The sequence below is a fragment of the Dipteris shenzhenensis genome, chromosome 15, assembly GCF_047967505.1.
Source record: "Dipteris shenzhenensis isolate YYH24624 ecotype China chromosome 15, Dip_SZ_1.0, whole genome shotgun sequence".
NCBI classification, from domain to species: domain Eukaryota; kingdom Viridiplantae; phylum Streptophyta; class Polypodiopsida; order Gleicheniales; family Dipteridaceae; genus Dipteris; species Dipteris shenzhenensis.
Window position 1 is genome coordinate 44,661,213 of NC_141610.1, and position 16,304 is coordinate 44,677,516.

The following is a 16,304-nucleotide window of genomic DNA, read 5'->3' on the forward strand; positions in this document are numbered from 1 at the left end:
AAAACAAATGCAGGCCCATTTGCAAAAGAAAACTTTATGTCACTTGCTCCCGTTATGTCACATGTATAGTCATTTCCAAGATGCACACAACCTGTCTTTCCACTGTCATAAGTGGAGAACCATTCCCTATGGGGAGTAACATGGAATGAAGCACCAGAATCCAAAATCCAACCCTGGGAATATGCATCATCTGAAGTGGTAAGCAACTCTGCAAATAAACTAGACATGAAGAGAACATCATTGTCACTATCATGTGTGACTGCATTGATCTCCTCGATCTTCACTTTTCCTTTGTCCTTCCTTGGACTCTCTTCCTTTTGATTTGCACCCCAATTTGCATTCTTTTTCTTATCCTTTTGCTCTCTTTTCAGCTTGTAGCAATCCTTTTTCATATGGCCCTTCTTGCCATAGTGGTAACACTCAATGTTTCGTGCCCTGGATTTGCTACAAGACTTCCCTCTTTCTTGGGACTTCCCCCTGAACTGTGATCTGCCCCTTTGCACATTTAAGGCTGCATCTTGCTTGTTGCCATCCATAGACTTCCGTCTAATCTCCTCGGCCAACAAGCTACCCACAACATCATCAAATTTCAGTACTCCACCAGGTGCAGAGTTACTGACAGCTGTATGGAAGGTATCCCATGAGGATGGCAATGAACATAAGAGAAATATTGCCTTAGTCTCTGCATCAAAATTCATCTTCTGAGCCTGAAGCTGGCTGAAAATAATATTGAATTCATTCAAGTGAGAAGCAATGGAGACCCCTTCCTTCATCTGTAGCTCAAACAACCTCTTCATGAGGTAAACTTTATTAGAGGCAGTTTCCTTCTCATAAGTGGCACACAGTTTCTTCCACAAATCTTTCGTAGTCTGCTCATTTACTACTGTGAAATAAATTGACTCTGCAAGATGAAGTCTAATAGTAGACTTTGCTAATGCATCCAACTCATTCCAATCATCCTCAGACATATTTGCAGGCTTAGCTTCAATCCCTGCCAAGGGTTTAATCTGCTTCTTTTGAATAAGCACATCCCTTATTTGTTCTTTCCACAAAGAAAAGTTTGTCCCATCAAACTTTTTAATGCTGAAAAACTCCTTTTCAAGCATGGAAGAGGATGCCATGATGCAAATGAAACAAAATCCCAAATGCTAGTCCCTGCAAGAGAGAATCACACCAAATACTAGGTGCACCCAAATGTGTATGCCACAATAGACTGAAATATCACAAAAGACTCAAAGCTCAAAGCATCAAAAGATGCATCTGACTCAAGCATAAACACCATCCACTGGCATATGCATCAATAATATCTCATCCAAGAGAGCATAGCACTATCAGTGCATCACCAACAATGTGTCAAAGCTGTCCCTCAGCATAAAATAGCATCCATGTGCAAAGCGTCCATAAAAAATAGCATCCCACAAGGCAATTTGGGCCTATCAGCGCATCCAATAAGGACCGCAATGCATCCAAATGGCCTATAAATCATCCACTGCAACCCAATGCACACCACGAATGAGCGCACACTACTCAAACTACTGCAACCAGAGTGATCTGCATAAGGTATGCTCAAGAAATCATAGTCCCACGGTAATGAGCGCTACTGAAAATAGAACCTGAGATGCCTGAAAACATGGGCGCCATTGCATAATCGGACTCAACAAGAAAATCTGCAAATATCTCTCTTCTGCCAGAACTCCAAAATCCCAACCGATGAGTGAGAAATGGGAGTCAACACTTATCCACTGCCATGTGGCATAAATCTAAGGTTTCAAAACCTTAGAATGAAAAATGCATAACAGAGAGACGAAATCGAATACACAGAGATCTATAACTCTGAAAATCCTCCACCGAATTGCGCAAGAACTGACAGCTAGGGGTTTTTGGGCGTCCGGAACGCAATGGGACAAACGATTTTGGAAACCGTGGTCTCAATCACTGGGTCCAACACACGGACTGAAAAACGTTTTTGGAAACAGAGCTATTTGTAAACTCCACTGGAGTGCGAATGATGAGCAACATAGAAGTATTAGGACCTCCTGAGTCCACTGGAACTGGAAGATATGCAAATGGTTGCTCCAAACTTGAGTTCCAACACCCGGGCAAAAAATGCAGAAACTGACACAGTGAGTCAAAAATCCAATGAAATGATCCTAGATTCAAGAATGAAGGTGTTTCCAAGCTCCTGAAGTAATGTGGACACCAAAAGCAAGCAATAGTTGCCTCTACAAGTCAATACGAAGTCTATGTCATCGAACGGAATAGGGAAAAACCTCAAAAAACGACTTTTTCTTTGAAAGCTCTTAACAGGCTCTCAAAACCACTTCGCAAAGCCAAAGTGACTTTTACAAAGGTTTCTCCAAGGTCTCTGCACACTTGGATGCAAGTAAAGTCGCCCACAAAGCTTCCCACAGAGCTTCTCCTTCCTCCCACAGAGCTGCTGAGCTTCAAGCATTCACGCACGCTCAGCTAGATCACCCGGGCTCTGATACTAGTTGAGAGTGCTCTCAACGGAAGCAAGAACGGAAGAAGGAGAGAGAGAGACAGAGAGCCACACAAGTTTGGTGGGTGCAGAACCACCCTAATCTTCTTTTTCATTCATTTATATATGTGTTTGAGTATTGTACATAATCGGGGTTAAGGCACAGTGACCTTTAGCCCCCACAGCTAGTGAGGCAAGCAAAGAATAGAAAACTTACCCGAAAGAAGACAATGGCAAACCAAAGTCTGCACAAGGTCACGTCGATGTATGTGCAAGTTGTAGGGCGTTTGTGGGGCGGGGGTAGGTTGTAGGTACTCTGCAGGTACTTAATCTTCCAAGATTTGATGGGCGGGAGGCGTGAAAATTCAAAACTTGCGGGAGTAGAAAAATTTCAACCACCACCGATTTTCCTCTCCTCTGTCCGACGATACACGTCATTAGAATTGGATATTCAAAACAATCGCAATGTGGCCTAAAATTATTCAAAACACAAATAGGCCAAAGGGCACGCTATCAAGTTTAATGCTATGTATTATTAAATGCAATGACCTTTGGCATGCTTATGAGCCATATAGAAAGCAAGTGCATGGAAAAATAAACAATTCAAAATTGTAAATAGTGTTGGATTTATTAAAATATATTTTCACATGCGCAAATTGCACTTTTCTAACTTCTTCCATTTTAGGGTGAATCTAGATACCAATATCAACAACTATCAATGTTTTAAGACCACCATGCAATAGTCCCACTAGTTTGGATTCCAAATTTTCAATCCGTTTTGGTTTTCAACAAATTAAAAAGAGAATATGGAGTGTGCCCTTAAATGGGTATGCATCACTTTAGCACAACAATGGAGGCCCATTAATCCATGCCTAATGTTCTCATTTAGGTGTTTCCTTGGGTTGAGGACAAGGAGTGATTACTTGGTTGCATGTATGTATAGAACAAAATTTTGATATTTTTGAATAAATTGCTATATCCTACAGTCTTCAGGATGCGTGCTTCACATGCAACATAGCACTTGTAATGCTTTAACGGTCTCATTAAAAATCCTTATTCCATAATTTTTGGTTCTCATGTTAAAGTTTGAAATGTGTACTACAACTTGAAGATAAATTTTATCGAATTCCATTGAGCAATGCATATGGGTCATGCAAGATACCTATGTACAAAAAGTCCTTGAACCTCACCAAAAATGGCTACACCCAAACAAACAATGACTTAGGGGAGGAGAAGGATGAGGAGGTGTGTGGAAGAAGGGAGGAGGAGGAGTCGTGTGGAAGGAGGAAGGAGGAGGAGGGAGGAGGGGAGAGGGAGGAGGGAAGAGGAGGAGGAGGAGGAGGAGGAGGAGGCATGTGGGAAGATAGAGGAGGTCGAGGAGAAATGGGACGTGTGGAAGAGGAATAGGAGGAGGAGGGAGAAGGAAGGGAGGATGTGAGGAGGGCGGGGGGAGAAGGAAGGGAAAGAGAGGAAATTCAAATTCAAAATTCAAAATTTTGACTTTAGGAGAGGTGCCCCCTCCTAGGTGTAAGAGGTGGCCCCCTCCTAAGGTGCAAGAGGTGCAAGAGGTGGGCTCAAATTCTGGGCTTAACCTACCAAGGTAGGGGGGTTGATGACTCCCTTGGACCCCACAATAGGGCTTGCCTTATGCCTAATCCATTCCTTATGGGGCCCTTTTGAGACCCCAATTCTCCCTTAATGTGAAGATCACATATAAAAAAGGACATAAGAAACCGTTAGGGTTGGTGAAATTTGAAAATATTGCCCATTTGGATTGCATTCCACCTTCCATTCTCATTGTAATATGCCAAAAACCTCCTCTAATCTACATGTACACAGGGTTGAATAGAGATCATGTGAATAAGCTTGATGAAGAATTTGGTTTATAACTACAAGCCTCTTACTCTAGTGGAAGATTTAATGCCCTTTGATCCTTAAAAAAGAAACCCCTGGGAAAAATTGGAAGAAAATATCTGACCAAGTGCAACTCCTATATGCTAAACTACTATATACTATTTGGGAAACATCCAATATATTCTACCATGATATTCACATCCCAATTATGATAAAAGTATCACATAAAGAAAGAGATACTACCCTAGGATTGTGATGAATTGTCTAGAAGGAGATCTATTTTTAAGTATTACAGGAGGAGATTTATGACAACCAGCACATTGGCAAACAGAAGGAGATCTATGAAAGCCACTATGCTGGTTCTTGGAGTTATATATTTGTGTACCAAGGAAAATGTATTCCATTGTGCAACAAAGCAAAATGCAATTGCCGATATGGCCCTTGAGGGGTCCCCTCTAGGGGCAAGGGCCATATCGACATGCCATTTCTATCTAGTGGCATCTTGGATATTGTATAATGCATGTAGATATGGCCCTTGCCCCCAGAGGGGACCCCTCAAGGGCCATATCATCAATTGCATTTTTTGAAAGTTTAATTGTATTTTTCTAGATGTATCTCTATGCAACCACAACGGTGGGGTCATTGGAGTAATTTTAGTGCTTTTTTGGTCATAAACCAAGGAAATTGTAGTTCATCTTTCCTGGTATTTTAGTTCTTGTTATAGTAAATATAAATGAGGGCAAAAGTATAATTTATCGAGTGAAAATTGAGTAAAAGAGATAATAATGTACATCTACATCCAATAATAAGTTATATAAAAATTATCAACTTATACCAAGCAAAAATTGAATAGAGGATCTTGTTGGTAAATTGAAAGGGAAGCAAAGAGTGGACACAAAATCAGAATACTTGCATTATGGAATGAAGAAGAGTGAGGTCCTTAAGTAGGCACCTCATACATGCTCACTGACATCACTGATGACTTCAGAGCTCCATAATCATCTCCTCAATCTGCTCCTAGATTCTCTCAATCATCCTATGTGGCTTTCCACCACCTAACTGTGCTTGTGGGCACCTAACTGTGCCTCTAGCACTCAAACATAGAAACCAAGGTGTGCCTGAGGCATACACCTTGAGATATCCCATCAAACCTCCCCTCAAGGGAATGCCTCAGGCTATGTCAAGGATACATCTAGTCTCATAGTTTCTCATGCCATCTCATGGTGGTCAAGGATAAATCTATGGCTAGGTTCTCATGCTAGCAAGGGTTCTCTTGGGTGTAAGGTAAACAAAAGGGATACAAAAAGACCTTCCAATGGTTATCTCCCCTGCATGTACATGCACACAATGTCTGCAGGAGGTACCATGGAGCAAAACATACACATGGCCTACATCATAAGGTGACCAGAGGTGTTTACAAAACACACAAAAACACAATAGTTTATTTCATTCATTTTGGAGGACTATCCAGGCTGAGTACCTTGACATAAAAAGAGAGATCTGAAGCATACATAGAGATGATTTAAAATGCATAATCTTCAAAGGATGCCTCATCTTGTGGAGGCACATCAACTCTAAGTAGATTGTCTTTGAAGTTGCTTCCTTTTTGGCTCTACAAAGAAACATTGGTGTCAACTATGGGCTGTGTGAGGATCACCATGTCCATTACGTCTTTGGCAGTTGTATCATAGACACCACTAGAAAAAGTAAGAACACTTTCTTGAAGACCATCCGCTATAGCTTGGCACTGCTGTGCAACACCCATACCAGCTAGATACTTGGACTCTGCTTCACCTTTTGCCCGTTTTACTTGGAGAATCTTCTCAGAGTCTCCTTTATACTCAGATGCCACTCGTAACCTTTGAGCGGCATTGATTTCATTCATAGCCCGCCTGACTGCAGCATCAACTATCAAAGTCTGTTCTATGCTGTAACCGTATGCACCCATCTCAAGATCTTCTGAGACAGCTTTAGCAACTTCACGCTTTTGCTCAAAGAGATCATCTAAATTCATTTTCGGTACATAGGCTCTGACAACATCAGACACATATGCTTCACATGCGACTACTTTTGTGAAAACGAACTGCAGCAGCTTCTTGTGCTGTAAGGCGGACGTCAGGAAGCTTTTGGAGCTTGGGCGATCACAGAAGAGTTGACAGCTTCATACAGATATTGAGGCAATGATAGCTGTCTACGAACGTCCCCCTCTAATCCAACGATAGCATCGCTGTTGCACCTTCAACTGTTGCGTGCACATGTGTAGCAAAAGAACATATGCTTTGAACAATGTTCAGCATAGATTTATGCAGTCTTAATGGTCAATGAGAATCCAAAAGCAAAGAACACTGACAATCTTCAATGGAACAACTCAAGAATGGTGATGCCACAATAGCCAGGATAGGGTGCGTGGGCCTCAGGAGCGACTGCATGGGCAACAAGTGAGCAGGGTCGCCAGGAGAAGCATGGGTAGATGCAGCAAATGGTAGCTAAGTGACGGTAAAGATCATGCAACTGAACAAATCAAATCCACAAATGTGCGCAGATCCATGAATGGAACGAGTAGTTGGAGAGCAGCAGGAGCTCACGGACAATTAGCCATTAACGTTAAGTATCTTCTGAGTTGTTCTTCCACGTTGGATCATAGGAAGCTCTTGAATCAAGCTCTTGAAGGCGACAGTGAGTAGAGGTAGCGTGGATGACAGGCATAAGAAAGTGAATGACGGGATGCTGTACATAGGCAGCTCAAACTATGGGTTCCTTCCAAGGAGAAGGAAGGATAGAGGAGAAGCGCTCAAGGTGCACAGGCTAAGGATGAGGGAGGCTATGGAGGGTACTATGGCTTTGATACCATGTTGGTAAACTGAAAGGGAAGCAAAGAGTGGACACAAAATCAGAATACCCGCATTATGGAATGAAGAAGAGTCAGGTCCTTAAGTAGGCACCTCATACATGCTCACTGACATCACTGATGACTTCAGAGCTCCACAATCATCTCCTCAATCTGCTCCTAGATTCTCTCAATCATCCTATGTGGCTTTCCACCACCTAACTGTGCTTGTGGGCACCTAACTGTGCCTCTAGCACTCACACATAGAAACCAAGGTGTGCCTGAGGCATACACCTTGAGATATCCCATCAAACCCCCCCTCAAGGGAATGCCTCAGGCTATGTCAAGGATACATCTAGTCTCATAGTTTCTCATGCCATGTCATGGTGGTCAAGGATAAATCTATGGCTAGGTTCTCATGCTAGCAAGGGTTCCCTTGGTTGTAAGGTAAAGAAAAGGGATACAAAAAGACCTTCCAATGGTTATCTCCCCTGCATGTACATGCACACAATGTCTGCAGGAGGTACCATGGAGCAAAACATACACATGGCCTACATCATAAGGTGACCAGAGGTGTTTACAAAACACACAAAGACACAATAGTTTATTTCATTCATTTTGGAGGACTATCCAGGCTGAGTACCTTGACATAAAAAGAGAGATGTGAAGTATACATAGAGATGATTTAAAATGCATAATCTTCAAAGGATGCCTCATCTTGTGGAGGCACATCAACTCTAAGTAGATTGTCTTTGAAGTTGCTTCCTTTTTGGCTCTACAAAGAAACACTGGTGTCAACTATGGGTTGTGTGAGCATCACCATGTCCATTACGTCTTTGGCAGTTGTATCATAGACACCACTAGAAAAAGTAAGAACACTTTCTTGAAGACCATCCGTTATAGCTTGGCGCTGCTGTGCGACACCCATACCAGCTAGATACTTGGACTCTGCTTCACCTTCTGCCCGTTTTACTTGGAGAATCTTCTCAGAGTCTCCTTTATACTCAGATGCCACTCGTAACCTTTGAGCGGCATTGATTTCATTCATAGCCCGCCTGACTGCAGCATCAACTATCAAAGTCTGTTCTATGCTGTAACCGTATACACCCATCTCAAGCTCTTTTGAGACAGCTTTAGCAACTTCACGCTTTTGCTCAAAGAGATCATCTAAATTCATTTTCAGTACATAGGCTCTGACAACATCAGACACATATGCTTCACATGCGACTACTTTTGTGAAAACGAACTGCAGCAGCTTCTTGTGCTGTAAGGCAAATGTCAGGAAGCTTTTGGAGCTTGGGCGATCACAGAAGAGTTGACAGCTTCATACAGATATTGAGGCAATGATAGCTGTCTACGAATGTCCCCCTCTAATGCTCCAGTGATAGCATCGCTGTTGCACCTTCAACTGTTGCGTGCACATGTGTAGCAAAAGAACATATGCTTTGAACAATGTTCAGCATAGATTTATGCAGTCTTAATGGTCACTGAGAATCCAAAAGCAAAGAACACTGACAGTCTTCAATGGAACAACTCAAGAATGGTGATGCCACAATAGCCAGGATAGGGTGCGTGGGCCTCAGGAGTGACTGCATGGGTAGCAAGTGAGCAGGGTCGCCAGGAGAAGTGTGGCTAGATGCAGCAAATGGCAGCTAAGTGACGGTAAAGATCATGCAACTGAACAAATCAAATCCACAAATGTGCACAGATCCATGAATGGAACGAGTAGTTGGAGAGCAGCAGGAGCTCACGGACAATTAGCCATTAACGTTAAGTATCTTCTGAGTTGTTCTTCCACGTTGGATCATAGGAAGCTATTGAATCAAGCTCTTGAAGGTGACGGTGAGTAGAGGTAGCGTGGATGACAGGCATAAGAAAGTGAATGACGGGATGCTGTACATAGGCAGCTCAAACTATGGGTTCCTTCCAAGGAGAAGGAAGGATAGAGGAGAAGCGCTCAAGGTGCACAGGCTGAGGATGAGGGAGGCTATGGAGGGTACTATGGCTCTGATACCATGTTGGTAGACTAAAAGGGAAGCAAAGAGTGGACACAAAATCAGAATACCCGCATTATGGAATGAAGAAGAGTGAGGTCCTTTAGTAGGCACCTCATACATGCTCACTGACATCACTGATGACTTCAGAGCTCCACAATCATCTCCTCAATCTGCTCCTAGATTCTCTCAATCATCCTATGTGGCTTTCCACCACCTAACTGTGCTTGTGGGCACCTAACTGTGCCTCTAGCACTCACACATAGAAACCAAGGTGTGCCTGAGGCATACACCTTGAGATATCCCATCAGATCTTACATTTATAAAAACTCAGCAATTGCTGAGAGCCTTAAAGGCCAAAAGGTAGTGGCCATTACCATTCAAATACAAATATAAAAGTTAACAACAGTGCATATTGAGAGCCTCAAATTGAACAAAAAGAGATTACATAAATGCCTTAGAGACCAAAACATTGCATCTAGTGAGCCAAAAGATTGTTGAGAGCCCAAAATATTACATCCAACCATTGTTGAGAGCCTCCTCTGAGCAAGAGGAAATTTGTACAACTCTAGTCTAGTTGTTGCATTAAAACTTTTTAGATAGCCAAAGGAGGATACAATGGAGAGGCCGAAGACCATGCACATTGCCAGGACTCAGATTACGGACCCCCAACAAGTTGAGAGTACTCTGCTCTAAAAGTGTTGAGGTCTTCATCGACATCTAGGGGGAACCCATATAGCACAGCCATAAAGAGGCCCTCTATGAGCATGTTATCTAGGTGAGGACATTCAAATGTGTGGGGAATCACCTGTGGGAATGAAGGGTCTCCACTAGTGCTAGCATTTCTACTCCAGGTGAGTGCAAATGCAATTATCTTATATAAGAAGGCAGATATTATTGGGATCACATAGAATCGAGGGGGGTGGTACTAGGCATGCTAAAGAGTGGGTGAGCAAAAGATGAGCAAGGGAGCAGATGCAGTGATGAGAGTTGGAGGAGGGATCGTGGAGCAAAGTAGAGTAGGCACAGAAAAGAGCTAGAGAAGGGGTGTGGAGCAAAGTAGTAGAGCATGGGCGGATCATAGCAATGTAGTAAAATGCCAAATGCCACGGATCTTATATATATTACATAGTTCGAGCCACCACTGTGGTTGGAGTCCAGGGTTCCATCCATATTAATTGTAGGCCATTGCGATGGAATCCCCCAAAAGAAGATGCCATGTGGTGCCACTTCGGTGGTTGGTAATTAACTGCCAGGCCGGTGGAATCTTAGCCATGATAGACGTGGCTGATGAGACCCACCACTACTCTCGAGGGGGTCAGTCATCATATGTAACCCTATCACGTGAGTTCAATAGAATTGTATTTTTTATTTCTAAAATTTACGAAAATAAATATACATAAGGGACTATTTAAAATAGTTTTGGAAAAATTTTATAGATTTGTATAGAAAAGGGGTACATTTATCAATGAAAATTTTATAGATAAGGGATTTTAAAAATAGGCCTTGAATGCACGTGATATAGAGGGTTTATACATAGTTACCTCCCCGAGCCACCATTGGGCTGTAATTCTCATAACCATGTCTAATCACTCATTACCATGCACTCTAGTTCTCTTACTGAGCATGCGAGCCCGGTGACTGGTAATTTTTACTGCACTTGTAGTGATCATGCATGCTAAAGCGTGATGGTGGGTGAGTGGTGGCATAGTGGAATCATAGCCACGACAGACATAGCTGATGACAACCACCACCATCGGACAATAATTCCCACAAAAGTAAATCATGAAGCCTAATTATGTCTAATCCCTCATTACCATAATTTACTGCACTCATAGTAATCATGCATGCAAGCTCGGTGGTGGTAACTGGAAGTTGAGTAATTGCAGGCCATTGCGGTGGCTAGTAATTAACTGCCAGCCTGGTGGGTCTTAGCCACCATAACAGACGTGGCTGGGGATCTTAGATGACACCACCTCTAATCATTCATTACCATGCAAGTCAATACTGTTGCCTTGAATTATTCAAAATTCAGGCCAACCACTATGGTGGCTTTCACCTTGACAATAGTCGGGCTACAACCACTACAGTGGCTCTCACCTTGACAGTGTAGTCGGGCTACAAACTGCTATTCCATTCCCTTAACCTTTTTCTCTTCTATCCCTCTCGAACATTTCATTATCCCTTGCAATCTCAAGCCTCCACTATTCCATTTCCTTCACTGCTTCATCTTCTATGCCTCTCGACCATTTCTTTCCTCCTTGCACTCTTCTTGCAACTTCTATCCCCTCTTGTAATGGTAGTCTGGGAGCTCTTCACACAATCTTTCCTCCCCCTCTGCAACACAGTGCGAGCGCCCCTCCTCCCTTGATCTTGAAATCCTTACTATTCAAAAGCCCAATTTGGATGCCCTCCAAAACTTCACTAGGATGGTGCAGGAGGTGAACATGAAGGAGGGGCAACTAGTCTGTCAAGGTCAAAAGATTACCATCAATGAATGCGTGATTGAAAATGCTCTAGGAATTTTTGGAGATAGTTTGCAACAAGCACACTTTTTCAAGAAGTAATGGAAGAGAGAGGATATTCTACATGTATACCCCAATGCTCAAATTAGTAAAGATCTATGGTGGAGTCAAGATTTCGAGCTTGCAAACATGCCTCCAAGATGTGTTGAAGAAGACCATTCACTTCCTTCCTGATATGAGAGGAACCTCGAAGTTCTGGTAGGTTTAAGAAATAGTAGAGAAACTAAAAGGACGTGATGTATCTTTCTCAAGGGCAATCTCCAAGAGCATGTTAACCAACCTGAAGGATGGAAAACCCCAATTGTCATCTCAGTCCATTGGAGTTGCAATGCACCTGATGGCATCTACCCTCAAAGGGAATTTCGAGCAATACGAGAAGCATATGTCTAAGAAGGTGACTTTTCTACAAGAGAAAGCCACCGATGCAACAAAGACAGCGCAACTTGAGAAAAGTATCAGGGAAGGTGCATAAGCCAAGGTAGAGGACGCACAATCAAGGGCCTTCCAGGCACAATAGCAAGCTAAGGCCGCTACAAAATTGGTCGACATGGAAGGGCATAGAAGAGAAGAACCAGAGAAGCGCATGAAGGAGCTCCAAGATAGGCTCGAAGAAGTGAGAAACGACGGGGACATGGCAAACAAGGAGTGAGAAAATATGCAAAAGGACCTTGAAGATTAGAGAGCCAAAAAGGAGGATCTTTACAAATGGCTCTGCAACATGCAGAATGCATTGAACATTGAAAAAGACCAGACGATGGAGGAGTTGAAAAGGGAGAATGTAGAAACTAGAAAGATGATTCAAGAACTGCAAGAGAGCTTCAAGGCCAAGAAGGATGGGATAGAGAGCAGTCGGGGTAGAGAAGACAACGAGGCAGCTCCCCAAACCAGGAAGGATGCAGAGAGTAGTCACGGTGGAGCAAGTTCTAGCCACCATGGTGGAGCTAGTTCCAGCAATTGCGGTGCAGCAATTCGCAATAGCCACGGTGAGGGTTGTTTTTTTGAAACACTGTTGGAAGTCTAAAGAGAAAGCTACAAGACCCTACAAGAAGATCAGGAGATGTTTACACAAGCTTGCCATGGCTTTCAACAGTTATGAAAAGCAGTCCGTCGTCCCGCGAGATTTCCAAACTAGGGTGGAAGTCTTGGAAACCACCCATTTAGAAGTTTTTCACCAATTTATGTAGCTTCAATAGATGCTGAGGGATTCAGATGAAGCTATTACACAGAGTGAGCAAAAAGTGGAGGAGATGAAGGAGAACATCTGCAGCCTTAAAATGAGGGAGGAAGGAATCAAGAAGCAACTTTGTCATGTATAGAGCAAGACTGTGATCGATGGCCGCAATAGTTAAATCGAATGCCTATCCTGCTATGCAGCAGGGTCCAAAATGCATGGTCTGCCATAACCCCATCATAGATGATTGCTGTATCCAATGGCCTATGTGCTACCACCCTGTGCACGTTTTTTGCTTTGGAGTGTTTGTGCATACAAAATTGCAATGTAGAGAATGCCATTTGCCATTGCCCAAGTCATGGACAGGTCAAATGTGCCTACTTGCTATAGCTATTTATGACGAGAAAGTAGATGTTGCACCCCAATTTGGGGCAAAAGATCTTAAAGACAAGGAGCTCAAATTGAAGAAGGCCAAGACCGAACCTGACTGCAAGGAAAAAGAACCTGAAGGGAGGAACCGGCCCCCTTCAGGAAAGGAGCAAGAAGGGCCGAGCCTGCAACTAGGAAGCTTAAATCAAGGAAAGAGGAAGCAGCATGAAGGGAAGGGCCGAGCCCCTGCAGGAAGAAACCAGCCCCATTTTGGAAAGGAGCAAGGAGGGTTGAGCCTGCAATCAGGGAGAGGAGTCCTTGAGATGTAATCTATAGTAAAGGAGTATTTGAGATTGTAATCTATGTTGAATTGTTAATCTTCTCTAGTGTTTACTTGGGAAATGTTTTCTCAGTTAAGTGACTAGATAGTATCCTTTGATCCACACCACCGTGGTGATAATAATGAGATGAAAGATTTTGATTTGATAAGTAATGTGAGACAAAAGATTTCAATTAGATCACGAATGTGAGACCGAAAGATTTCAATTAGTGAACTTATGTGAGACGAAATATTTTGATTAGACAACTAATGTGAGATGAAAGATTTCGATTAGACAACTAACATGAGACTAAAGAATGAGGTCGAGCTCAATGAACTCTCTCCCTATTTAAGTGCAGAGTGCAGACACAACTAAGAGCCCATTATGAAATCTAGCCCCAAAACTCTGTACACCGATCCACCTACTGCGAATCTATGGCATACCCAAAAGACTTTGGAATGCTTTTGTACTATCTGAAAACGATGTTGGATGGCCTCGTAGAGACAAACCCGAAGAAGGAGGAGGAAAATAGCTGCAAGGAGGACATGCTTTGGTGGTGGGTGTTGTTATGGATAAATTTGTCTAAGGAAAAAGGCATAAATATGAGTGTGTGTTTGTATGTGTGGCAATAGTATAATAAAATATGGTGTGCATAGGGCCCAAGGTTGAGGTGGCAGGGCATGACCATGTGCCACCCTTCCGCATAAGAGGACCCATAAGGTGTGTTGTACATAATCCATGGTAGTAATATTATAAAATGTAAGGTGGCATGGCTCCTCCATGTGCCACCCCTCCACCTAGGCTGCATTTAGTGAGATATGGATCAAAGTCCATGGGAGAAGTAATATAAAATAGGTGGAGATGGATATTATATTGGGTTATTCCCTCCATATAGGATATGCCCATGTGGGGGAGGTATAGATAGTCCAAGGATGCAAGTTAAATAATGGGGAAAGTAGGATGAGGTGGCAAGATTCTTTGGTCCAACCCTCCACTTGTCCTCCTAGAGGTTTGAACATATTATAAAATTGGGAGAGACCAAGGGAGTATCATAGACTTGAGATATGGGGCTTGATTTATGTGGAAAAATGAGGCAAAGGGTTGTCGCACACAATTGACAGTGCGTAACCACCTAGCCCACATGGGAGACTTTTCCACACACACCATACATGTGGGAGGATGCATTTATTGGGAGAGAGCCCCTCTCTTGGCTATAAAAGGAGGGGGCTATTCCTTGATGAGACACGCTCATTCTTGTAAAGCCACCTAGCTAGTACTTTGATTTCTCCCTTCTCTTCCTTTCAAAATAAAGCATAGTCCTCTTCCATTGATGTGTCCATCTTTACATTCCTCCTCCCATCATGTACATGCTTCTCTTCCCCCTCTCCCTTTCCCCTTGTGCCATAGTCTCCCTCTTCATTCCCTCCCCTTCTAATGCCATTTCCCCTCCCATGATAACGTTTTGCCCTCACGTTCTCCTTTCCTCTATGGCCCTTGAGCATCGCCATGCTTAATGTCTAGCCTCTTGTCCTGATTTCTTTTCCGGCTAACGGAAATGGTGTGGCTGCTGGGATCAAAATCTCCATGGCTAGTGGTATAAAATCTGTTACTCCTATGACTAGGTGTGGCACTGCGGCCTCTTCCATACATAGTTCTCTTCTTTTGCGCCTCTAAACTGTGTGCCTTCCCTATCTCTACGGCTGCAAAACCTGGCAGCTTCTGCACTTTCAGTCTGCCTGCTTTTTGCTCACGGTTCCTACGTGTATTCTGGCCGATGAACCTTCTGCTCGTATCAGTCGCATCTGCAGAACTGTACCATCTGTGCTCCTTTTGAGTTCCCGTGCACGCACTCGCTTCGTGCATCTACTGTGTTCACCTGTGCGATAGTTTTTTGGGCTACTACGTCTTCTGGTCATGGATAGTTTTCTGAGTTTCTGCAAAACTGTAACAGCACATCCCGCGCCCCCCCTCTCTCTTTCTCTTTCTCTTCTCCTCTCTTTTTATTAAAGAGTAGGATTTGAACCCAAGACCTTGCCCTTCACAAAAGGGACACTTATCATTGGGCCAACAAGTTGGAAGTGATGAAAATGTAATGATTTTTGTTTATATATTGAAATCTCGGGAATTGTAACTCTCTAACCGTGGGGAGTTTACTCTTGCTGTAAAATGCAAAAGTACTTCATTTCATGTGCTCTATTCACATCTCCTGCTAGATCGCTGATTCGGAACTTTTCCAAGTCCACTTCACAGATGCACGCCACACGAGGAGGGTGGATATTTATGTCACTTCTCGATGCATTTAAGGATTTGGTGCTTGGTCCTCCGCGCCTTACGACTACCAATGCACGAGATCTCTTCCTTGATCTTCATGTCAACCTTCAACGGCTGATTGTCCAGTGCATTGTTCAAGGAGATGATGGGTGGGATGATACACCATGGATGATTCATGGCGAAGAACTACTGATACGCTGGGAGAACTTTGATTTTAATTCTACTCATTGTGCGGTGATCGAACTACTTGTTGCTTCAGAGGTAATTAAAATGGTATCCTTCTTCGAAGGGTGGGATGCTCCCCAAGCTTGGCGGGAGATTTGGTGCATCTTCTTGTTAATTCCTGTGGATAAGCTCGTCCTGAATGGTTTATTCTCAATCTCACTACAAAGGTTTCTAGGCCTCGTTGGTAATGTTTCGACCAAGGAATCCATTTGTATCTAATCAACCTTTTGTGCCTCATTTCGAGCTTCTACCTATCGTGGACTATCGAG

At 43.1% G+C, this 16,304-nt stretch overlaps 2 pseudogenes; both read right to left on the reverse strand.

Annotated features, from left to right (window-relative positions):
- Window positions 1-5,945: 5,945 nt before the first annotated feature.
- Window positions 5,946-6,932, reverse strand: LOC147893871 (hypersensitive-induced reaction 1 protein pseudogene; annotated as a pseudogene).
- Window positions 6,933-7,935: 1,003 nt separating this feature from the next.
- On the reverse strand, window positions 7,936-15,455 carry LOC147893872 (protein PPLZ12 pseudogene; annotated as a pseudogene).
- Between the last annotated feature and the right edge of the window lie 849 nt (window positions 15,456-16,304).